The 25,963-nt window shown below is 43.4% G+C and overlaps 1 protein-coding gene and 1 long non-coding RNA gene across 3 annotated transcripts in view; both read left to right on the forward strand.

The window, feature by feature from the left end:
* Positions 1 to 25,963, forward strand: part of PREX1 (phosphatidylinositol-3,4,5-trisphosphate dependent Rac exchange factor 1) — a 227,813-nt gene that overhangs the window by 44,967 nt on the left and 156,883 nt on the right. The window lies entirely within an intron of this gene.
* LOC308480337 lies at positions 16,514 to 23,179 on the forward strand. The gene is made up of 2 exons (XR_013988055.1): positions 16,514 to 18,201; positions 18,457 to 23,179. It is a non-coding gene; the product is annotated as an uncharacterized lncRNA (long non-coding RNA).

Below are 25,963 nucleotides of genomic sequence, written 5' to 3' on the forward strand. Positions count from 1 at the left end.
AGCCATGGGTCCCTTTCTTAAGCATCCTCCACCATCCTATACCAATCCTCACTGCTCTTGGGTCATTCCTTGAACTTTTGCTTCGCTTTCGTCCAGTCTCTTTTAAATTGTAATCCTTGTAGAAAGCAAGCCCCATTAATCCCGATGGGATGTACTTTTGAGGAAACATCTACAGCAGTGCTCCCCAACCTTTTTATCGCCGCGGATGGGTAAATGTTTGATAATTTTTCCGTGGCCTGCTTGTTTTGATTTAATAATTTTAATTTAATTGTATTTAAACATGCCTTCAAAATAAAATGCAGCTACACCAAAAAATGAATATAAAGTGATTTATTTTATTTAACTCACTAGAATGCCAAATCAATGAGAACCCTGAGCTTGTTTCTTTGCAACGAGACGGTTCCATCTGGGGGTAATAGGAGACAATGACACCCGAAGTGTGTTGCTTATGTCCAGTTTATTCCGTTGTTTTGTTTTGGTTGCTGTCACTGCAGAAAACCCCGCTTCACACAGATAGGTCGGAAATGGCAATAGGGATTTAAGTGCTGTGGTGGCAATCTCAGAGATGCCAGCGTGCCCCTTTCAATACAGGGATGCCCCAGCATTCCCCCTTTCAATACAGAGATCATCGCGCCATAGTGCTGAGTCTCCTCAATAGTAGAGAACCCCCCCCTCCGTGCACTTATGCCTGAACCCGCACAAACACATTCAACCCAGGAGTTGTTGACCTAAATAAGTGCAATAGGCCTGGGTGAATGAGAGGGCATTCTAATAAAACCACTGCTGCTCCTCTTTCCGTTTGATAGTGCTGAGTACCCCCCTCCGTGCACTTACCTCACGGCAGCTTCTCTTCAGTCCCCGCGTCTCCGACCTCGAGTCCTCAGTCCTCCCGTGGCGCCTCCTTCTCGGCCAATGGCGTGAGGTTTGCCTTTCGGCCAATCAGGAAGCGGGAGGACCCGCTCCCTGATTGGCCAGGAGGAGCATCAGTGTAACAATAGCGAATTTTCATTCGCTATTGTCACACAATGGGCGGGCTTGGGAGGGCGCAATGCTCTGCGCCTCGGCCGCCCGCCACAGTGAAATGATTTGAAGTTCCTCAGGCGGCACGGTGCCAATTGATCCACGGACCAGCACCAGTCTGCGGCCCGGGGTTTGGGGAACACTGATCTACAGGATTTCTCAACTAAATGGTAAAGCCCTGGGCAGTGAAAAAGGATACATTTGTGAGATCTTTGGATTTACACAGAAGAAAAAGTCTTTTTTTGGGGGGAGAAGCTGTGCGCCACCAGCCAGCTCGTTGGTGGGAGCGCAACTTCCCCCGATATCGCTGCGCATGGGGGGTGCTTCCTGGGTCATTTCCCGTGCGCAGCGGCATCGGGGGAGGTTGCGCTCCCGCCAACCGAATGACTGACGGGAGCGCAACTTCCCCTGATGCCGCTGTGTGCGGGAAACGATTTAGGGAGTGTTTCCTGCAAGCGGCTGCATGAGGGGAGAGGCTCAACAATTTTGGGCCATCTCCCATTATTTTCTTATAGTTCAGTCCCCCCAAATGGGGGCGGGCGTGTCTTATACATGGGGGCGTCTTATAGACTGAAAGGTACGGTATATTTTTAAGTTAAGTAGATTCTTCAGGGCAGTACATGCCTCTGCTATAAGTTCTTCCTGGAAGCATATTTTATCTGTATGCAGATTTCAGCCATATAAATTTGGAAGCAAGGAACATGAGCCAGACAGGAACAGGGCATGCCATTTACGACTGTAGCCATATTTCTGGTGGTGTGGAGCGCTCCAGATTGACCAAGTAATTGAGGTGCCTTCCTGGGCTTTACTCCTCCTGAGACTGTCAGTTGCAAATAATGGATTTGCCAAGGAAGGATGCAGGAGAAAAGACAAATGTTACTTCTATGTTTAAAATATTGCTATGCATTATGGTTGGAGGATATATATAATCTGCCTGGTTTATTTCAGTGGGAGAAAAAGAAGAAAAATAACCAGAGAGGATAGATGGTGTTGGAATGTATCCCAGACGTCTGCTTCCTATTATTATATCTACAATTATGAAAATTATTAGTTGCCCTATGCCAAAGCCTCTAGGTGACACACAAGAATAATTCAATTAAAATACCTGCTGTAGTCACGTATAGCTAATAAACGTATGTGAAAACCTGCAATCATGACCAAACAAAACTAAAAAAGCTACAGAGTCTTCCCTCCAGCACACAATACCCTCGACAAATTACCTTCAGGTTAATCACAAACAAGTAAATGATGTCAAATTAATTAAATTAAAGACCCTGGGGGAAAAGAAGGGCCTTCACCAGGCGACACATAGATATTGGTGGTGGTGGGGAACCAGATGAACCTCTCTGGGAGAGCATTTCACAAGCAAGAAGCCATTACAGTGGTACCTCGTGTTACATACACTTCAGGTTGCATATACTTCAGGTTACAGACTCTGCTAACCCAGAAATAGTACCTCAGGTTAAGAACTTTGCTTCAGGATGAGAACAGAAATCACGTGGCGGCGGCACGGCAGCAGTGGGAGGCCCCATTAGCTAAAGTGGTTCTTCAGGTTAAGAACAGTTTCAGGTTAAGAACGGACCTCTGGAACGAAATAAGTACGTAACCAGAGGTACCACTGTACTGAAAAAGGTCCTCTCTTGTTGCCTCTCCCATACTTTAGAAAAAGGAAGCACCTTTAAAAGGGCCTGTATGGATGATCTTAGGGCCTAGGAACATGTGTTTATTGAAGTTCTAAGCCATTTCAAGATTGGCTAAAACCAACAATTTGAATTGGGTCTGGAAATACGCTCGGAGCCAGTTCAAGAATGTTCCAGCCTGAATCCTGGTGCTGTGCTTTATGAGAGATGCTCCCATATATAGTTTTCGTTATTTATTATGATTCTTTGCTGGTAGAAGAGCTTTTGTGCACTAGAGAGCATTCAATAGCAAATGTTCCAGGAGTGAGAATTTTTGCAGAATTCCTCGTTTCTTTAGTGACACATAAAGCGACGCCATGAAGTATCTCCTGTAATGCTCTTGGTAGGATAGTCCTACATCAGTTTCTGAAAGCGTCTTTTCATATCATGATTTCAGCACTCTGAATTCTATATAACTGTCTAGGAGACGTATTGCATGAAATATCCTCTGTTCATCCAGACCAAAGACAAATCTCATCAGTGGCATAGCACCTGTCCTGGCATCTCCAGGAAGGCCTGGGAAAGACCCTTGTCTGAGCTGCAGCCAGTCAGCACAGGCCGACTTGCCACAATGTGGAGTCCTCCAGATATTTCGGACTACAATTTTCAATCATGACAATTCGGAATGCTGGCTGCAGCTGATGTGAACTGTAGCCCAAAACAGTTGGAAGGCACCAGGGTGCTGAAAGCTGGTGGAGACAATACTGAGCAAGGTGAGCTAGTGGTCTGCCTCAATAATGGCCTATTTTCCTACAAAACGATCCTTGCAATGAATTCATGGGGGTTGTCATCAAACCAGTTGCATGTGCTGTGCTTTAGGCAGTATATCTGCATTTATTTTTCTGTATGGGTGGGAGTATCTTGCAACAGTACTCTTGAAATTGCAATATGAGATGCATCCCTTTAGAAGTTTCCCTGCTTTTTACTCTTAACTTAGCATTCCGCCAAGGCTCAAAAAGGCCTTTCCTTGATCTCTGCTCCTTTGTGGGGAATGCATTGTTGTCCAATTCACGTCTGAGCTGCCGAACCACTGAATTACTGTTTGGCACATAAGCATGCACTGGGGCAATGTTTGATAATTGCTTTGTTCCAAATCTCTGCACAGGGGGGAAGAGCATTCCAGCAGAAGCCTGGAACAAAGCTTTTTGCTCCTCTCTCTCTCTCTTTTTTGAGACAAGTGGTTAATTTTCTAAGCCCTGATATGCCTTGTATAATCGACAGTTTCAGCAAATGCAGCTTTTGCCTTAACAAGACAGATTAAATCAATAACGGACATTTGGAGGGGGGCAGGGGGAGAAAGAGGGACAAGGGAGGGGACAAAGAGATTGGAGAGAGAGGATGGGGGATGCTTGCCTCCATGCCCAGAAAAAGACAGGGAGTCGAAATCTGGACAGAGGAAGAGCTGTTTGCCTTTCTAAGGAAAGGAAGCCTTCAAGTGAAGATTACTAAGTTCAGCTATACAGGGCAGTTAATACCCATGAACTTGCAATTAAATGCGGAAGTAGCAGACAAGAGATGAGGTAAAAGAAGATATTGTCAAATGCTCTGTAGCTGAGGATGCAGGCAGAAACTGGGGGGGGGGGGGTCTGCAGAGCCAGAGTCATGAATAAACACTCAGTTTTCCTGGGATTTACTGTTGGTGAGATTTGGGGGTGGGGTAGGACTCTTGTCATTCAGAAACTTGCAGCAGCCGCAGAGGCCCTTTTGTCCTTCCCTGCTGGACAGGGCCACAAAGGGAAGCTTTATTCGGTTTCCATGCTGCCAAGCCGGCCGGCCTTTTTTCTACCAGAGGGGGTTACTTCCCCAGGCCAAACCCTTGAGAGAGAGCCTCTGTGAAGTCTGATTGTTGTTTGGCTTGGAAGTGCATTGTCTGCCGCTTGAATTTTTCTTGATCTCTTGCCTAGATAGGCTCAGCTGGTTCTTTTTATTAATTTTTTTAAATTGAAAATTACGTGCACAATGTGATGTGGGTTGTTCTCTCCCCTCCCCCCCTCCACTGATCCCCCACCCCCATGTGATGGAGACACTTGGAAATAATCAGTCTTGTTTCTTAGCTGGGTTGCCACAGGCCTCCTTCAATGTTGTTGTATTTTGATTTAGGTCAGAGGGTGAAAGTTCAGGGTTTCTGCCTCCCATCGCAATTGGCTCAACACTGTATGTGTCCATAGTAACTTCTGCTGATGGGGAGTGGGGTGAAATTCTCAAGCATTTTCTTCAGGCTCTGCCTACCAGAACAGATACGTTCATTGTTTTTCCTTTGGGCAAAAATGGGCACAGCTTCTTCTTCTTCTTCTTCTTCTTCTTCTTCTTCTTCTTCTTCTTCTTCTTCTTCTTCTTCTTCCAATTCATTGGGGTGAAAAGGCACTATATGCACTTCAGGCCTTTGTCAACCAAGTTCTGAATTTCCCAAAACTCTGGACAAAGAAGAATTTTAGATTTATCCTGCGTCTTGCAAAACATTGGAATGAAAGTGTTAAAAATCTAACATCCAGGGTTACAATTTTCTGCCAAGTTTTAAAGTACTTTTTTCTAGGAAATTTAGAAATAGATTTTTCAATTTCTGGGTAACCCTGTCTCCCCAATATTAGTATCTATGTAAACAACTATTAATAATATGAAAATTCACCAACATTGCCTCGTGTTCTGTAGCATCCTTACAGCACAGAAATAAGTCCCACTGCTATCACCAAAATAGCATGAGATTTGTTGAAGAGGAGCAAAGGCACTATTTCCCTGGCTTTATCTCTGGTTTTCATTATCCACTTTATCAGTTTTCCTGCCAAATAATGCCTCTTAACCCTACCTTGTTCCTTTTGTGGGTTGCAGCAGAGGTAGAATTTAGCAGGTGGCTTATTTTCCCTGTTTGCCTTTCAAACTGCAATAAGGGAAATAGTGATCTGCTGTTTTTGCTTTTGAGGTGGTCAATGCCCTTGTTCCAGAGAGGAGTTGCAGGAAGGAGCTGCCTTATCAATAGGATTTTTGCTGTGACAGTCCCATTTAGGTTACTCATTGCTGAGAAGGAGACTCTTAGCTGCCTGTTAACAATTGTCAGTGAGTTATTTGCATAATGTAAGCTGCTGTCTGTCAGTGTTGCTAACTTGTGATGGAGCCAAAGCATGCAATCTGCAGTTAATTTTTTAAAAAATAAAAAACTAGCTTCTATCATCAAAGCAAGCATACCAAATGGTTAGAAAATTATATTAAAGGAGATGAGAGTTTAGTTGTTGATTAAATGATGCTGGAGTGTAAAGCAAACAAACATTTAGGACTGCACTGTTGCTGGATATACATATACCATTGTAATTTCCTACCAAGCCCTGTAAGCAATTTGGAAATTGAATGAATGCATTTCTGGGGGAAACCCACTCAGTGGTGGATGAATGTCCAATGCTTTGAATGTCCAAACCTTGCCAGTCTTTGGCATCGCTAGTTGAAGGAAGCACCTAGCAGGTGATGGCAAAGACCTCTGCCTGAGATCCTGGATAACCACAGCCAGCGAGAGCCGACAGTACAGTATTAGAGAGTCTGCTTCAAAATGTAATGTAATTGCTGAAGCAAATTATAATGAAGGGTAAGAGGATGGCCGGATAAAGTTAACAATGTGTGTGTGTGTGTGTGTGCGCGCGCGCGTACGTGTGCGCGTGTGTGTTTATAGTGCTAAGGCAAAAGCATTGAACAGTTCTTGTTGTTGTTTACTCGTTTAGTCATGTCCGACTCTTTGTGACCCCATGGACAGGAGCACGCCAGACACTGCTGTCTTCCACTGCCTCCCGCAGTTTGGTCAAACTCATGTTAGTAGCTTCGTAAGCCTAGTAAAACAATTCATCATATGCTTCGGGATATTGTCAGCAAGTCACACACTGAACTGCATCTTGAGTTGTCCCATTGAGACGCCCTCCCTTCCACGTCACTGGTCAGTCACAGCTGAGCAAGTTGTTATGAAACCAGAGCCTGAAACTCTAGCAAAGAAGGAAGAGATAGTGGAGGAAGGAAGGTGACAGTGAATCCACTTCTTTCTCTGAAAAGTGGAAGTGAAGAGTTCCAACCACTTGGTACCAATGAATACCTGCTGCTGTTGCCTTTTGCCTTTCCTATGGTCTTCCCAGAAGCATCTAGATGGCTGCTGCTGCTGGAGACCGTGGTCTCCAAAGCGCTGTTATATCACTTCAACAGTGATGGAGAATCCTGGGAACTGTAGTATGTTAACGGTGCTGGGAATTGTAGCTCTAAGGCTAGCTTCCTAAATTGTCGATGACTGTTAAAGTGGTATAGCAGTGGTATAAATGCAATGGTTGATCAGTATGTCAGCATAGAATTTTGATCTGTTTCACTAAGGAAGGCTGCTCTTAACGTTCTTAACTTGCATTGCTGGCCACTCAAGCACCATATCAAGGTAGGCATGGGAAAAGGCCTCCCCAGCCTTGTACTGCTATTTTTCAAAGGCCACTTTTGTTTTGATCCTGGTGCCAAGCAGTTACGAAGCCATCACAAGCCCCCCTGGTGTTTGCTGCAGTCCAGGAGATCTGCCTCAACAGAGTTCTCAACAAAAATAAGCTCATAGCTGAATAGTTCCAATATCTCTGCTACTAAATCCATATGGGAACAATGTATACAAGCCAGGGCAATATTTCAAAGCAGCTTTTATGTTCGGTGGGTTTGCAACAGAATCCACTGTCTCCATAATCTGGTTAGCTGCATAGATCAGTGGTGGGAAACTTCTGGTTCTCCAAATGTTCGGAGTGCAGCTCCCATTAGCCCCAGTCAAAGAGGAATCATGGTCAGGGACTGTGGGTGGGAGAAATCAGTTTGCATTTAACTGCGTATTATCTATTTCATAGAATCATAGAGTTGGAAGAGACCACAAGGGCCATCGAGTCCAAGCAGGAAACACCATCAGAGCACTCCTGACATATGGTTGTCAAGCCTCTGCTTAAAGACCTCCAAAGAAGGAGACTCCACCACACTCCTTGGCAGCAAATTCCACTGTCGAACAGCTCTTACTGTCAGGAAGTTCTTCCTAATGTTTAGGTGGAATCTTCTTTCTTGTAGTTTGGATCCATTGCTCCGTGTCCGCTTCTCTGGAGCAGCAGAAAACAACCTTTCTCCCTCCTCTATGTGACATCCTTTTATATATTTGAACATGGCTATCATATCACCCCTTAACCTCCTCTTCTCCAGGCTAAACATGCCCAGCTCCCTTAGCCGTTCCTCATAAGGCATCGTTTCCAGGCCTTTGACCATTTTGGTTGCCCTCCTCTGGACACGTTCCAGTTTGTCAGTGTCCTTCTTGAACTGTGGTGCCCAGAACTGGACACAGTACTCCAGGTGAGGTCTGACCAGAGCAGAATACAGTGGCACTATTACTTCCCTTGATCTAGATGCTATACTCCTATTGATGCAGCCCAGAATTGCATTGGCTTTTTTAGCTGCCGCGTCACACTGTTGGCTCATGTCAAGTTTGTGGTCAACCAAGACTCCTAGATCCTTTTCACATGTACATGTATTTTGCACTTTCTGAAACAACACAGTAGTACCTCGGTCTACAAACAGCCCTGTTAACGAACTATTCGGTATACGAACTCCGCAAAACCAGAAGTAGGTGTTCTGGTTAGCAAACTTTACTTTGGTCTACAAACAGAAGCTGAGTAGTAGAAGGGCAACTGGCAGTGGGAGGCCTCATTAGGGAAAGCGCACCTCGGTTTAAGAATGGCTTTGGTTTAAGAACGGACTTTTGGAATGGATTAAGTTCATAAAACGAGGTACCACAGTACATGAATTGAAACACAGCCACCCTCCAAAATTTGCACCATCCAGATTTTGCAGTGCTGTTCTTCAGTTAAGTAACATGCAAAAGTGCATATAGTAGGGTAAAGTATGCCTAAAAATGCACATATTAGTGAAAATAACATGCAAAAATATTGGAGCAAATTGCTTTGCAGAAATGTGCATGTTAGACAAAATTTGCATAAACAATTATACATGTTAGGAGAAAATTAAGGGTTAAGCTATATGAGATGCTAAATGCAATTTAAACCCACTGTTTGGGATTCCCTTTTTCTTTTTTAAAATAACAGCTGCCAGAGGGACTTGATCCACACTGAGACTGTGGGGTGGAAGATGGGGTGTTTACCCTTGTACTACTTTCCTTTAAAACCACCCCTCCAAAGCTGCTAATATGGCATTTCCTGCTGTTAGTAGCTTGCATATCTTGCATTGCTTCTCCATATAATTTCTTAATCCAGGTTCACATTCATCCTGGAAGTAGCCTTATCTAGCCTACTCCAGGGGCAAATTTGACCTCACTGTGCCTGGGCAGTGACAGGTGGTCGTGAATCCTCAGCAGAAGTGAGGCTATATTGTTTTACCTCCTCCGGTGGCTTATAGAAATTGATAACCGCACATCACATCCTTTGTGCGTCTGATGAATTAATGGCCCCTGTTCTTATTGGCAGATTTTGCACAATTAGGAGAGTTCTCATTATGCAATCCTGTCACTGTAGAGAAAGCTTGATTGCAGGTTGGTGTTGGTTTTTTGTTTTTTTGTTTAAGAAGTCCTACGTTTGGCATAGCTGCTGTCACTTGAGGCTGTGATGATGCCAGCGTTACCTCCGTTGTGAAGCAAAGTAGTAATTATTTCGTATGGCTTGTCTTTGACAGACAACTGTGCAACTGCTCTCTAGGAACACATGCCCTATCCTCCTGCCCTCTCCTGATTAAGAACTATGCAAATGGTGTTACTTGAAGATCTGAACCAGTCATTCCCAAACTGTATGCTCAATAGTGTACTGTGGTACCTCAGGTTACAGACGCTTCAGGTTACAGACTCCGCTAACCCAGAAATAGTACCTCGGGTTAAGAACTTTGCTTCAGGATGAGAACAGAAATCGTTCAGCGGCGGTGTGGTGGCAGCAGGAGGCCCCATTAGCTAAAGTGGTACCTCAGGTTAAGAACATTTTCAGGTTAAGAACAGACCTCCAGAATGACTTAAGTTCTTAACCCGAGGTACCACTGTAGTAGTAGTAGTAGTAGTAGTAGTAGTAGTAGAAGAAGAAGAAGAAGAAGAGGAGGAGTTTGGATTTGATATCCCGCTTTATCACTACCCTAAGGAGTCTCAAAGCGGCTAACATTCTCCTTTCCCTTCCTCCCCCACAACAAACACTCTGTGAGGTGAGTGGGGCTGAGAGACTTCAGAGAAGTGTGACTGGCCCAAGGTCACCCAGCAGCTGCATGTGGAGGAGCGGAGACACGAACCCGGTTCCCCAGATTACGAGACCACCCCTCCTAACCACTACGCCACACCGGCTCCTCCACATGCCTCACATGTACTGTGAGATGACTGCTAGTATTCCTGGATATGCAAATCCATTAGATAAGAAGCATGTTCATTTACTTTTGTAGTTCTGTATTAGGACAGGCACCCCCCAACTTAAACACATTCCACTCTGCATGACCGAAATCGAAGCTGTGCGAATTTCTCTAACCGGTTGGCTATATTTTGGAGAGATGTTAGGAGATCCCTCACAGAGCTACCATTCCTAGCACCAATAATCAACTATAGTTCCCAGGATTCTTTGGGGGAAACCATGACTGTTAATGTGGTATGCTACGCATTGTGACCAGTTGTGACGGCTTACAGCTTTTAGCGATAAAGATTTCATTCATTCATTCATTCAATGTGGTATGAGAGTATTTGAAATGTATGGCTTGGATGCGATCTGTTTGTGCACTGTGTGTTGTCTACTCCCATCATCTATTACCTGAACACATCCCCTGGAAACACCCAAGAGGAAATGCAGTATTTAGAGGCTAGATCACGGGTAGGCAAACTAAGGCCCGGGGGCTGGATCCGGCCCAATCGCCTTCTAAATCTGGCCCACGGACGGTCCAGGAATCGATGTGTTTTTACATGAGTAGAATGTGTGCTTTTATTTAAAATGCATCTCTGGGTTATTTGTAGGGCATAGGAATTTGTTCATTCTCCCCCCCCCCCCAATAGTCCGGCCCCCCACAAAGTCTGAGAGACAGTGGACCGGCCCCCTGCTGAAAAAGTTTACTGACCCCTGGGTTAGATCTTTGACCACCACCCCTAAGTTGATTTCAGTGGGTGTATATCAATGTAGGGCTCAAGTCAATGTGACATAGAGATTGGATACCACAATATTCTTCTGCCGCCCCAAGGTAACTGAGGAAGTTTATGTTAATTTAATCACAGCAGCAATGTTGAGGAAGCATGAGGTTAACCTTTAGCCCTACATTGTTGCTCTAACTCCACCCTTCTCCTGAAGTTGCTATTAGACCTACCTGCACGGTAAAGGCACTTGCCCCCCTTTAAAAAAAACAAAAAACTGGTTTTGCAGGAACAGAGCTGTAATTATGGAAGCCTAGAAAGCAAGCGCTAACCTTTCCTAGATATTCTGGTCTTGGTAAGGAGGCAAAGGTGTTGCAAGGTACCGATCAGAAGAATTTAGGAATCCAGTGGTGCTGCATAAGAATAAATGAGTTAGAAGATCACGGCTTTGGTTTCAAGCCTTGCAAATTCATCCCAAACGTGCCCACGAAGCAGCTAATTAAATATATACAAGCATGGATATGGAGGAAAATGACTAATGTGGGAGGATTGGGGTGGGGAAGGGTGTGTGTGAGGGAGAAGCAGAGAAGACCAAATGAGCCTTGAATGGTTTGTGAAAGCCGTGTTATTTTTCCACCTTTCTCATTATACAGCTTAAAAAAGGGTTGCAGACTGGATATTGTTGGCACATTTTTCTTAGGAATGCAAAATTTGATTATTCAAGCCTTTCATGTAAAACCTCTGTGCAGTTCTAATGCTCTAGATTTTAGAGTGACACGCAAGTCTTGTTGAATATAGTCAAATATTTGCCCATTTGCTTTCAAATCATCTGAAAGGAGACCCCCCCCCTTGCACACACCTACACTCGCAGTCAGTAAAAATGAATAAAGCGGTACAGATTGGCAGGAGGAAGAAGCTGCTGCCTCTTTCAAGGAACCAATCAGTACCAGTCAGAATTGCTAAACTAGGTTACACAAAAGGTGTTTACTAGTGAACATAACTTGGTTGCAAGGATGCAATGGTGGCTAGATATTGGTGTGTGTTCTTCTGTTGCTATGCTGTATTTTACATTTTAGACAACTGCTCTGCCCATCACAGGAAAGGGGTTGATCTTTATCTGGTCCGTCTTGCTGGGGATGTTCAGAATAAGAAGGTTTTTAAAACTGCTTCCAAGTTGCAAAGTTCTTACTGTCTAACGCAGGGGTCAGCAAACATTTTCAGCAGGGCCCAGTCCACTGTCCCTCAGACCTTGTGGGGGGCCAGACTGTATTTTTTTTTGGGGGGGGGGATAATGCAAGAGCACTACAAGCCCTGGTGGCTGCTTACCTGTGTCTTGCGACTGGCAGAGGTTGGTGGCGGTGGGACAAAGAGTGGCGCATGAAAGGGCTCTGGAGAGGGGCTGCTTAAAATGGCGGCCGTTCGAACACTGCTGCTACTGCTGGCACCAACAAAGCCCAGCCCCCTTCCTCCTCTAGGCAGGGTGGGGAGAAGCCAGGAGGAGGGAGGGAGGAGGTGCCGCTGCCGCCATGTGAGGGAGGGGGGGGGGAAACGCACACATGCTGGCGATCCACACGGCGATTCCCGGACCGTCCGCGGGCTGGATCCAGAAGGCAATTGGGCCTGATCTGGCCCACTGACCTTAGTTTGTCTACCCATGGTCTAATGTAACGTAAAGAAATCTCTGCTGACCACATTTGGCATGAAACAGATGCACCAGCCATGCCAACTGAAGAGGAGCCCACTCACTAGACCCAAAATACAAGAAGGATTTTAAAAGACAAGGTAGAAAAAGAAATCAATTCATCTTCTTTCTTGGGAAGTGGCACAGTGTAATGGCCAAATGCGCGAGGTCCCTGGTTAACGTTTCACCCTCTGTTATGAACTCACTGAAGTACCCTTAGCACAAGCTAATTTGTTCCATCATCTACAATGCAGGGATAATAGTACTGACCTACTTTACAGGGCTGTCGTAAGGATTACTGATATTACTTCTTTGAAGCCCTCAAAGGTGCTATGTAAAGAGTCTAAACTACATGTTACTACAGCAGATCTGTATTAGACTGTGCTTCATAATAGACTGTGCAAATGAATGTAACTTAGCTTTGAAGCTGAAGCAGGGAGATAATTTTGCACAGAGAAGCAGAGGGCAGGGGAGGACCGAACCCTTTTGCTGCCCTCAACAACCCCTTCCTTTGGCTGCTTACCTTGTGGCTGGGCTTATTTTCAGCAGGCCTGGAGCCAGTGCTTGGCATGGTTAGACAAATGCTATGGCTTATCCAGGCTATTGCCAGTTCCTGACATCACCTTTCCCTTTGCTTTTTTGCATGGTGGGTAAAGTGTATAGCAAATGTGCTGTCTGAGGCTGCAGCACAACACCCCACCCCCACAAGGGCTTCATTTCCCCAGAATGCCCCTGGTCCTGCTACATCACGATTTTGTACAGGCAACAACCATTTTATGCGCATTCAGTATGTGCGCAGCCGTGCACAGCCACAAACCCAGAAGTGACTAGAAAAATGGGCAAAAACGGCCCTAAAAGAGTACAGAAAGGGCAAAGGCAGCATGAAAACAGCATCTAGCAATCCCACAAGCCTTTGCAAGTGCAATCTCAGGAGCCATTGCACCGACCATTGAGGCCTGGAGGGAGTGATTGCTACCATTTATGTCCGCCTTGGTAGGCACTGCTGGTTTTTTAAAAGGGGTTTTCTAGGGGTTTCAGAGGTATGGAGGTTGTTTTCAGGCTTTTGAAATGGGTGTTTCCAGTATATGTGATTTCACTTAAACGTGCGGTGCCTCAGAACATAACTCCCCATGAGCTAGGAAAAACCGAAGGAAGGAAAGAAGAGGTATGTGTTGCCACCTCAGAAGCTTCATGGTGTGATGGGTCCCAGAGCACACTCTGCTCACAGACCTCTCAAATGTGGTGGCAACACTGATTTCCAGCTTCAGAGGTTCTCCCCCAATGCTAAATATGCCTTCTAATACATGATACACAATTGTAGTCCAACCCTATGCACACCTTGGTCTTATCATATACATAATCCCACTCTTAACCTTCAAAATTTCAATAGTTACTATAGGACCTGGGTATATTGGAAATAATCTTTTTCTGTATGTTTATCTTCACACACGCCCATCGTCATCTAAAGCTCATGAACTAGGGAGGTGAGGCTGGTGTCAGCTAGGAGCAGGGCCTTTTCTTTTGTGGCACCCAACCTATGAAATACCTTGCCTAGCATCCCGATGCTGCTTCAGGTGGTTGGTGAAGACTGTACTCTTTAAAAAGGCCCTAGGTTAATCACATTCTCCCCCCACCCCCGGCTACGTCCTTTGTTACTTTTGCGCCTGTTAGATCTGTTAAACAGGCAGAAAATGGTTAATTTATCAATTTGACTGTATATTGCAAGGTTTTTTTTAGGGATTATGTTTGTCTTATTCTGTTTTTATTGCTTGCCTTGAGCATCCTTGCAGGAAGTGGCAGACTAGAAAACTTTAAAATTAAAATATTTATTTGGAAATCAGTCTAAACATAATAAATACAGCATACCACCAAGTAATGGTGCCTAGGAGGCAGCCTTACACCCAAAGTATTCTTAGAGTTGTGTGTGTTTCTGACATGCCGCAGAGGGATTCTTGGTGTATGGGATGAACAGGAATAATAATGCTCTCATTTTTGTCCTTTCTGCAACTGGTATACAAGGGGCAGGGTTATCCTTTAAGATATGAACTAATAACGCTGAAGCCATTTTTTACACCCAGTGAGCATGTAGGGTTGTCTGGCTCACTTTCTATTACCACAGGTAGAATTTAATTGCCATTAAATTTCACAGATCTCAGACCTGCTCCAAGGGTGGGACTGGAGCCAAGGCCCCGGGCTCTCCACCAGGACCTTTGCCCCCCTATTCCTTACATAAGCATGCAGCACAAAGCAGAGCAGGTCTAATTGCCGAAGCAGATGTAGTGGCTTGTGCTGTCCTCAAATGTGCTTGTGCTTTGGGCACTCATCAGTATATTTAAGGCCACGTCAAAAGCTCAGTCGTAAATAGAAGGGGTTCTGGTGCCAAGAGAGCCTCTGGAGCTAACCTTAAATTAGAGGTGTGGCAGCTTCCAAAACATTGCAGAACCATTTCCAGGGGAAAGGAATGCCTTAGTAGTACTATACGGGATACCACCAGTCGTGCCTGCATAATATATGCAAACCAGAGACAACAAGGAGGTGCACGAATGCTTTCTAATATAGGAAGTGCAATTTTTCAAGTAGACTGTGGGTTTCACAGATTGTGGTGGTTGCCTTCTGTAAGATGCCAAGAGTGTGTCTGTAAGGGGGCAATGTGTAAATTGGCACCAAGGGAACATGTCGGCAATGGCTATGGGGGTAGTATCCTAGCATAATGTGGTTCCTGCTTTTGCCATTTATTTCTCGCCAATTTTTCTTCCTTAGAAACTCAAGGCAACATGCATGGTTCTTCCTCTCTTTCTGTCATCACAGCCACTCTGTGAGTTAGGTTAGACTGACTCAAGATCTCCCATTGATCCAAATGGGCCAATGACTTGACCCAGTTTAAGGCAGCTTCCCTTTCTCTGTCCATGCCACTGTGGTATCTCTTGGCTAACCAGAAAGGCAGTCACTCAGTTGTTGTTAGGGTGACAGAACCAAGAAGCCACTCTGGGGTGAATTTGTGTGCTCAGCACTTTCAGCACCTTTGATCCAAAGCACGATAGTTTTCACCTCCATCCTTTCTGTGGGATGGCATCTTGCCCTTCGTGGTTTCCCCAGCTTCCTCTGGAAATGGGTTCCCACGCTCAGCCTGCTGCTGCTAGCTAAACTGGAGAGAAGGTCCAGAAAAGAAATGCTTATGAAATGGATAAGTGAAACATGAGTAAAACAAAATTATGAGATGATACAGGCAAATGTGAGGGCTGTTTCAAGTGTTTCTACAAGGTTTCTTAATTTTTTAGTAGCACTGGATTTTTGTTTGGGAGGCCATTTCCGAAAACTGTTGAGAATGAATGAAAAATATAAAACCAGTAACAGACTGCATTGTGGGGTGATGAAGCTAACGTGACCTCTCAGAAGTGGAGTCACCACTGTTTACTGGGAGATAGAGAGAGAAGGAGGATTGAGGTTAAAAAAAAGGTGGCTGTGGGGTTGCGGCGCTCATCTCACTTTCAGCCTGAGGGAGCTGGCGTTTGTCCACAGACAGCTTTCTGGGTCATGTGGCCAGCACGACTAAACCGCTTCTGGTGCAACGGAATACCGTGACGGAAACCAGAGCGCATGGAAACGCTGTTTACCTTCCAGCCACAGCGGTACCTATTTATCTACTTGCACTGGTGTGCTTTCGAACTGCTAGGTTGGCAGGAGCTGGGACAGAGCAAAGGGAGCTCACCCCACTGTGGGGATTCAAACCGCCGTCTTTCTGATCAGCAAGCCCAAGAGGCTCAGTGGTTTAGACTGCAGCGCCACCCGCATCCCCCCCCCCCGGAGGAGCGAGGTAGCAGGAGGTTAGTACCAAAGTGTCTTGGGTGCCATTTGAAGAAGTGGTCTGCAGTGATTTGAAATGGTGGGCCAATCTACACTTCTAAATAACAATTTATATCCATATCACACCAGTTTAATTGCCCTGGCCTTCTAGGCATCGAGAGCAAGAGATACCTAGGTCCCTTCCCCTTCTCTGAACTGCAGTTTCCTTCATGTCTGTAGTGACATTCCCAGAACATATTCCCAAGCAAAGGAATTCAGTGGAAGAGCATCTGCTTTGCAAACGAAAGATCCCAGGTTTAATCCCTGGGATCTCCAGGAAAATTGGGAGAGACTCCTGTCTGAAATCCTGGAGAGCTTCTGCCAGTCAGGCAATACTGTGCTAGATAGATCAATGGTATGGCTCAGTATAAAGCAGCTATTTGTTCCCTTTCCATACTCTTCCCCGCCACCAATGCAAGCTTCTCTACTGATGTAATTGCAGGTCGGAATTAGGATTTTTAATGGGACTACAGTAAGGGGGAAATGGTTAAATTCTCCTTTGTCACCCCTTGCGTTTTGGATACTGCTTGGACTCCCAAAAGCTGGGTTTGTTTTTTTAAAAACATTAAAAAAACAAAAACCATGCGCCCGTTAATTGCATTAGCATGTTTAATGCCACAACTAGTTTGGTTCTTTCCCCGATTCTCCACTGGCATGATCATGTTGCATAAAAGAGGATTCTGTTCTCTTTACCTCTGTGCAACACCCCTCCTCCCTTCGTGTATCTTTTGGGGGACAGTTTCCTGTTCTGGAACAGGCTTGGCAACAAATCTCTGCTTCTCCTTCTTCTTCTTTTTTAATACACGTAAGCGTTCAAGACTAACCTCATTGTTCAGCTCTGCTTGTAGCCTACTGAGACCTGTGGGCCATTGTCAAGGGCAGCTGCATTTGCTCATTACAAGAACCCCAGTCATTAGTGCATCAATTCAAAGCTCTTAATACAATCCCTAGTTCGCAATTATAAATCAATCTAAATATCTTTTCAAGTGAAACTGCAGCACAACTCGCCTGGGTGTATTCGTCCGGAGGGGATGCTGTGGCTTCCAGTCAATGAATATATTTGTAACAGCGTTTTTTCTCCACCCCACCCTCCCCTGCTCTCAAAAAGCACTACAGTACTGTACTCGTTTTTTTCAGGCTAAACTGTGGCAAGATTGCACATCTTTCCAATTAAGAGTTTTCAGCGCCAAATAAAGCAAAACTATGAAATACATGTTTTAACCCGCTGCTTCCCGTGGAATTATTTGATTTCCTTCAGACAACCTATTGACTGAGCAGTCATCCTCATTTGCTTGCACAAAGCTTATGCAGTGGTTAGACTGTGTCCAGTCTTTTTTGAACATTTGTTTATGGGGAGGTTATACAACAATGAGTGTTTGTCCTGTGTTCATCCTGATTTTCTGGCAGGGTGTTTATACATCTTCCTGGTAGTCATTTGTCCACTCCACACTTTCCAAATCATATAGAGTCTTATTCTTAAACCAAGAATTCTTATTCTTGTGCTAGAGCAACAGCTTGCTTTAATCCCCTTTAATTGCAGAAACCTAAATTTATGGTGTGAGTTTTAATCTCTTCTGCAAAACGGTAACCAGTCTGGAGATATTCTTAGTGAGTTTTATATGTAGAAATCTTTGCAGTTAAGTATATTTATATACTTGAGTTTGAGAGAATGAGCAACCCCAAAATTAAAGCACACCAGTACCAACTCTTTTTAAAGTGTAGGTTTTGTTTATTTTTAGGAACTGAAAAACTGAGCAGCAATAAATCTCCACTTTGGCCTGTCAAGGAGCTTGATCAGCAGCTCTTCATGACATGGCCATAAACAAACATCATAATCAGCTGAAGACTGCCATTGAGCTGCTGTTTAAGGCAGAGGAGCAGAGCCTGCTAAAAAAGTTGGCAGCTCCATTGTTGTTGTTTTTTAAAATACATATATATATATGTTATCTCTCCATATAGATTACTTCAGAGACCGTTATATATCCTTTGTATATCAAGTAGGTCATTGTGTTCTGACCCCAATATACCCCAAATACCTGAAGCCCACTCCACGGTGACTTGGAGCAGAGCTTTCAGTGTAGCTGCCCGTATTCTGTGGAACAGCATTCCTGGTGCTTTTCAGAAACAATTTTCTTCCAACAAGCTTTTTCAGTTGGATGAAAAAGTCTTTGTCTACATGTTCATTCTGCATTGTTATTAAGCCTACACTTGTTTTTGTACTGTTCTTAAAATTATTTAGCTGTTTATAAGAATACGTTTGTAAATTACTTTCGAAGGTGAGTTACAAATTAATAAATAAAACTATAATAATAAGAGCATGTCTTCCAGCTTGGTAGCTACAATATGTTACGCAAAAAGCTTGATGGCGCTTGGCATATGATCAATTTATGCTAAGCCGTGCTTAGAATCAACCCAGTGAGATCAGTGGAGTTATAAGTTATTGATGACTGACTGTTCTCCCTTTGATTTTAAACAGTCTACTCTGAGCATGGCTAAGCCTGGATCCAACCCATTATTTCCAGCATTTCTGCCATACCTTTCCGTTTGCAGCACAGCTAAGGAAACTTACAAACCGTAAAAACGTTAAATCAAACAGCAATGCCTTGACAATTAAAATGATCAAAACACAATTACAACACAATATTTAAAGCAGCAGTTAGCAATTAAAAGCCGTTTAAGAAAAGGAATACCCTGAAAACACCCCCTGGAAAAATAACAGCTTTCAGTGATTGCCTGGGAGCAAGCAGTTTGGGCGGCCAAATGTGAAAGAGGACAAGGTTCCTATGCATTTAATAATTTGGTAAAAGGGGAAATCTCAGCAGGGGTAGCTCACTATGCTGAAATTTCCTGTTCCACACAAGTACTGAAGATGCAGGGGCAGCTGGCACAGTGAGGTGGTGACACGACCCTCCACACAGCAGAATTGGGGCTGAACACAGGTGAACTGTCAGAGCCGATTCAGTGCCCCCATCAGTGCAGCCCTGCCCTTATCACAATAATATACCACCATCCTGGTAAGTGGCAGTAATAGTGTTGTTGGGAGGGGAGCAACGTGGCACTGCCCATTCCTACAGGAGCCATGTCCTCCTAGCGACCATTACTTAGGAAGGAAATTTGACTGGTTCTCCCCGTCTTTCCAGGAAGTATACTCACAGATAAAACAGGTAAGAGGAGAGCTAGTGCTGGCTCTCTCTTCACCAGCCGCACTACTGTGATTTCTCTTTTAAGTGGAGTGATCCCGGGCTGATGTTTCTGGAAAAGCAAGTGTTTTAGGAACTACTTAGGGCAACGGCTTTCCTCTGGACCTTGAGGACCTGCCATCTGAAATGTTTACATCCACTCCCTGTAACATTTCATATTAATTCCAAGGATCTTTTCATTATACTAGGCTGCAATGATTAAGCCTCTCACATGCATCTTGTCATCTCAAGTGATTAGATTCACCGTGGTGAGCCCTGGTGATGACCTTGAAAAGAGTCGCAAGCAGAGCATTTGCTTACAAATGCAGAGAATTCAGAACTGTATTTGTAGGAGTTGATTGGTTTGGCCCTCACTCATATGCTTGACCAGGGTATGGTCTGGAGACACATGGGGCTACCACCTTGCTGAAGCTAAGCAGGTCTGGGTCTGGTCAGAGCCTGGATGGGAGACTTCCTGGGAAAGGACCAAATACTGCCTTGAGTTCCATGATGGAAGAAAGGTGGGTTATAAAAGTGAAAAATAAAATGTAAAGATAACTAGTAAAATAACTATCTTGAACAAACATTACTGTAGTGGTGATGTATGAGCAGTTTTGTTCACTAAGTCTTGGAAGACATATATGACAAAGCATGACAGGAGGCCAACATTAAAAGCTCTAGTAAGGTAGAAAGTGTTTGTGCTAATCCCTAGTTGTAATCTAATTGCTGTGAGTCTTCTAATCCCCCTCCCCCAGAATTCAATTTACAGCTGGCATGCGTGAGGGATGTTATCGGGCCTGAGCTGATGTGAGTGATTGATTCTCCTTTCAAGTTTGCTTCTTTTTAAAAAGATTTATAATACTCCATTCTCTGCCAATAAACAGTGTACAACATGGGAAAAAATTGATTGATTGAAAATGGATTAAACCCCCCAAATCACAGTAACAGTTTAGAACAAAGCAAAAAACCCCCAAACAAACAAAAACCCTTTTATAGTTAAATCACTAACTATAAAATCAAGCAACTTATAATAAAAACACAGCTGCAGAAATGATAATAAAATTCAAGCAATAAAAGATAAGCTACTTTTTAAATCTTTCCCTAGCGCTACATGAGTCTGCCTAGCTTTCTAGTCCATTTACCTAGAGTGAGTAAAAAGAGCCTGCCGACAACCAGACAAGGAATCTCTTGAGAGAAAGTGAGTGTATTGGATACTGTATTGGATGAATGGGTTCAAAGCCCACCCAGTCATTATCAGCATCGACAGATGTATTATGAAAAGAGATAGGACCGTAGTGTGAACCAACAGACCAAAAGCTGATTTATCATTCTTGACCTTCTATGCTTGCCCATTTGGTCTCTGCTGCCATGACTGCAGGGTTGCCCACCTGGGAGAAGAGGCAGGAGAAGATGTAAGTCGAGATGGCAAGGCTCACCCACTTGTGTTCAATGTTGTCTCTGGAAAAGAATAAGCTGACAGCTTGTTCTCAGGGCTTTGAGCTCTTTCTTTTTATATTACATTGGTCTTCTGCCTGAGAGGCCTTTCTCAAAGTTTTTGAGCGAACATGCAGATGATAATAATTTCCAGCTTTGGGAGACTCTCTTTAGAGCTGTATGGTTACTGTATTGCAACAATTGATGCTTCCGGGTCACTTAAGGCTAATGTTCCTTTGGCAAAAAAGCATTTCTTTCTTTGTCAAGAGGATATGAGCTGCTGGCATTCCCCTAAACTGGTGGATACTTTGCAGGAGTGGAGTAGTTAGGCTCTATATCACATTCCTTCACCTGGCAGATCTTTTAAAAAAGCTCATAGTTGTCCTCTCCAGTGCTTCAGGAATCTGATTGTCTGGATCTCATTGGCTGCAATCCTTTCTTTGCACATTTACTTTGTAGTAAGCCCCGTTAAACCGAGTGAGACTTGCATCTGAGTAAAGATGCATAATATTTTACGGTTGGAAGTATCTGTCAGTGGTGGAACTGCCCCACTTGGAGACATGTTTGGGGAAGAGCTGTAGCTCAGTGCATCTCAAGCATCTCCTGGTCAGCTAAGGACAGGGAAAGCAGGCCTGCAATATCCTGGGCTCTGTAGAAAGGAAAACTTTCCTTGATGGTGTTTCATGTGGACACATTGGCCAATAAAACAACACCCCTTCTTTATCAATTAGTGACTCATATACAAGAGCTGTTGGTGAACCTCTTTCTCATTCCCATCTACCCTAAATCAAAATTCAGTTACCATCAGAGAATGCCATAACGAAACACTGAGTTTGGCTCAGATCATACATTGAAAGGACAGGCAGTAATGATGCAGAAGGGAGTGATAAAGTTTTAAACGTCTGTTGAACTTAAGTGATTGAGGTTTGTACAAGTGACGCCCTAGGATCAGTTGGAGGTAGAATCTGCTTTACCCCCCCCCCCAAAAAAAACCTGGCCCAACTCTATTAATTCAACAAGATGTATAGTCCCTACTTCTTTTATTGTTGAATCATAAAAAGACTGTGCCTCAGTCATCTACTTTTTATATTTTTAATTGCAAACACACTACATGTTATTTTCCCTTTCACTCATTTCATTTCATTTTAAAGAACAGTTGTGTTTAAAGCTCAAAACTGCTTCAGGGATTTTTTTCTTTTGGGGGGGGTGGGTAGAAGGGGAGCCAATTCCATGCACCAATTCTTGGTGTCAGCCAATTCCATGCACAAACTGCAACTTTTGGTCCAAAACTGCAGAAGTGTTTTTGGGGGGTTCTTTTTCTGCAGAACTCGCCCTTGGAAAGAAGAACTCCCAGCCCCCACCCTGATGCACACATCTTGCACATTTTATAAAATAAAGGTTTGCTATGAGATTTGGTTAAAGGGCTCTGACTTTGTGTCATCGTCATCATTTTATTATTTTATCCCGTTTCAAGCATTTCTCTGTTTTGCTGGGCTAGGGAACCTCCCTTTGTAGCTCTCGCCAGTTCTTGGCTAAAGTGCAGTTGTAAGCAAAGTTTGTTTTCCTGACATGTTGGTTTCTTTTTGGCATTATTAAAGCTACATCAGAGGTTATTTCCCCACTCTAAGCTCATCAAAGAGATTGTACATTTTCATTTATTTATTTTTTTAAAAGCTGTATCTTGACATTGGAGAGAAAAATTAAACTGTTTAGAAGTTATGAAATCCAACCCTTTAAACATTATGAAAGCTTTATAGTATATCTTAAAACATTTTCTTTCTTGTTAGAGAGGGGATGGACTCTATGAGGCCTGTTTGGCTTCACTACCAACTTCTTACAATTATAAGAGTTAGATTAATTGAAGCAGTGCTGTTTTAGAAGAGGAATTCTGCCTACTCTCTGTCTCACAGAATAGGGGATGCCTCCTCCAAGATGGTGCCCGCAGTGATATATGCAAGCATTGCTGAAAAACAAAGAATTTCCCCCTTCTAAATTCTTTTTCAAAGTCATATTTCAGCCAATTAATTAACTGAACTAATTAATTCAGTGTACTACTACCATGAACCTAATATTGTGCAGGTTTAGAAAAACTTCTATTGTCCCATTGAAAAGGTTGTCATACAAACAGACCCAGATGCTTTTGGAAATCCAGTGAGTTAAGAATTATAGACTTGAGTAATGAATATGAATTAGTGGCTTTAGTATATTTTGTGTTCTCTGGGCCCATAAATCTTGGCTTGGTTGTGATGACATTGTCTAGGGTGGGATTTTTTTTTTGAAATTTGTTTCATCCAGGAATGTACAGAGGCCTGCCAAATCTCTGTCAGTGGTGGAGCCAACACAGGAGCAAAGCATCAGATCTTTTTTCCTTCAAAATTTTAGAATATGGGACTTTACTTATTTATCTTTAAAATGTCCAAGCTGCTTCTCTTTGAGAAATAGCTGAATCTATGTACCAAAGATAAAAGAGATACCTACAGGACTCAAGTAGTCAACTAAAAACAATCACAAACCAAGAGCCGAAATACCACAAGAAAAAAGAAACCCATCAGCACTGGAGAGGGCCCAAGACCTGAGGCAGGAAATCAAAATGGCCACCCTCCAGGTTCTGTAAATATAGAATCAACAGATTACAGTACTGTAGTTGACTATTTATTTTCCCCTGATGGAGTCCCCAGCTGGTGGATTGACGCTGGTTTTTTCATGCTGCCTAACAGTATGACCTCCTCTGTACTGTATTTTGAAAAGCCTCCCTCTCAAAAAAAATAGTGTTTAGTTGGTACTGAAATGCTTAAAATGATGGCACCATTTTAATACCTAAAATGGCTGTTGCCCCAACTGAAAGGCTCTGACCTGTTCCATTGCAATTATCACCTCAGTAAATGAGGAAGGCCTTACACGCTAACCTGAAGGGGAGGCAGACGTATCTAGGAGAATGATAAAATAAATTCTTCATCATTGCGGTGCTTTGCCTTTCTGAAAAAGGGGACCTGTGATCTCATCATCTGGAGACTTTTTAGGGCTGACATTTTGAAATGGGACAGGATGTCGGGATGACCCTCTTGCCTGCTTTTCTCCTGGTGACAGTCACGATAGGATCAGTTCAGCAAATACCCAGGGTATGCCACTGCCAAATCATAATGGGGTTGACGGGAATTTGGGTGATGCTTGGTTCCCAGCAATCATACAAATGAGAAAGGCAACAATAACTAGAGTTGACTGGGAGAAAACGAAAAACCACACCGTAGCGCCAAAATACAATAAAATTCTAATGTAGTCGAAAATTCTCTGTCTGAACAGCCTGGGGGTATTCCGATAACTGATGAGTAATTCGTTTCAAGTGGTTTTGGCATGTGGATTTATGTACTTGGGAGAGATGGTTTCAGGAAGCAGTACGAAATAAAGAAATGGGGTCTATAAGTAAGCGATCTTGATTTGAGAATATTGGGGGGGGGGGTTCATGAGGAGACACCAAATCCCTGACATTCTCCGTACGTTTTAGTCCCTAATTCAAGTCATTGTATACAATTAAAAACAAAAGATTGGCTGTAAATGTGAAGCTCCCTAAAGGCTGCCGATTTCCTTATTTCTTGCTTAGAGGTGTACCTAGCTGCAGGGTAGCTCTATTGGGTTAAGAGGTGTGGCAAAATAGCATCATTGAAATCTGTCCCTCTTTTGTTCTTGATTTAAAAATCCTAAAATTTGAAGTTTTGCTATTACGTTAACTTATAAGGCCTTTCAGCAGTCTCAGTTGTAAGGGATCAAATAGCAAAGAGCAGCTCCCAGCCTACCTGAAATGTTCAATAATTGACTAAGTAGCGGAAGCGACACGATGAACGCTGTGTAAATTAACACTATGATAATAAGCATCTGGCACTGTCAAAGGGGAAGGAACAGTTACCTCTGCGGTTTGAGGTGAAAGCTGTCTGAGATCTCCAACACTGGCCTAGTTCACTCTGCAGGTTTTAAATATTGATCCAGCATTTAATTATTGGTAGAAAGAGAGAACATCCAAGCTAGTGACCAATATTGATAGGAGGACTTCTGTGTTGGATAAACATTTGCATAGGTAACCACTGGGGAAGGCAAAAATGAATCCCACTGAGAGTAACTCCAGCATTACAAAAACAAAACAAAACTGTATTTGTTAAGAAGAGCCCAGTAATTACTTTGTATAATTGCAGCTGTGTGTAATTATATAATTGGGTGAGCATGTAACAAACGGATGGTGACAAATTAAGTGAGTTCTTTAAAACACTCTTTAAAAATGTTGAAATGTGCATATAGAGATTATATGTGAAAAGCACACATTTTGAAATGTCTGCTACAAAAATCCCTGTTTTTGATCCTGCAGCATTTGTTGCTCTCACATACTCAAACTTACTTCTGCAACTCTTGAGGGCCAGAAACATAAAACAAAAATAGGGCTTTCAGAAGTCTAACAAGACTTAATCGACTGCTTAGAAGTACCTCTTGTTTCTAATAAGTTTTCATGCCAGATTCTGTAATTCTGAGGAATGCAGTGTTTTGGTTTCTTTTCACAGAATCATAAAATGGCAGAGTTGGAAGGGATCCTGCAGGTCATCTATTCCAATCCCTTGCAACATAAAGCCTGATGCATAATTCTGCAGAGTGCAGCATAGTCATTCTATTTCTGTTGTGATCCTACGAGTTCCGCATAGCCAATCCACACAGGCTATATAGATGGAGGAGGGCTGGGAGAGAAAAGCAAAAGTGTGCTGTCCCCACCCCCACTTTTTTCTTCTTTTTTGAAGGACTATATATACACACCAGACACAGAGAGGGATAGCATGACTTTCATTTCCTGTCTTATAGGGACCTTGTTCAATTTCACTTCTGCTATCAAAAGTAGGGAAGTAGAATGACAAGGCTCTTTGCACACATCTGTACGGTGAAAAAAAATCTGGAGAAGCCTCTTAAATGGGGGTGGGTTTTGCACAAGGGAACCCAAGATTATTTCTTTCACCTTCCACTACCCCAATTTTGCCTTCCTACCTAAGAGTATTTAACATGGATGGTTTCAATCTCTATTGCAGAA

This window comes from Podarcis pityusensis, assembly GCF_964106645.2.
Source record: "Podarcis pityusensis genome assembly, chromosome: 6".
Classification (NCBI taxonomy): Eukaryota; Metazoa; Chordata; class Lepidosauria; order Squamata; family Lacertidae; genus Podarcis; species Podarcis pityusensis.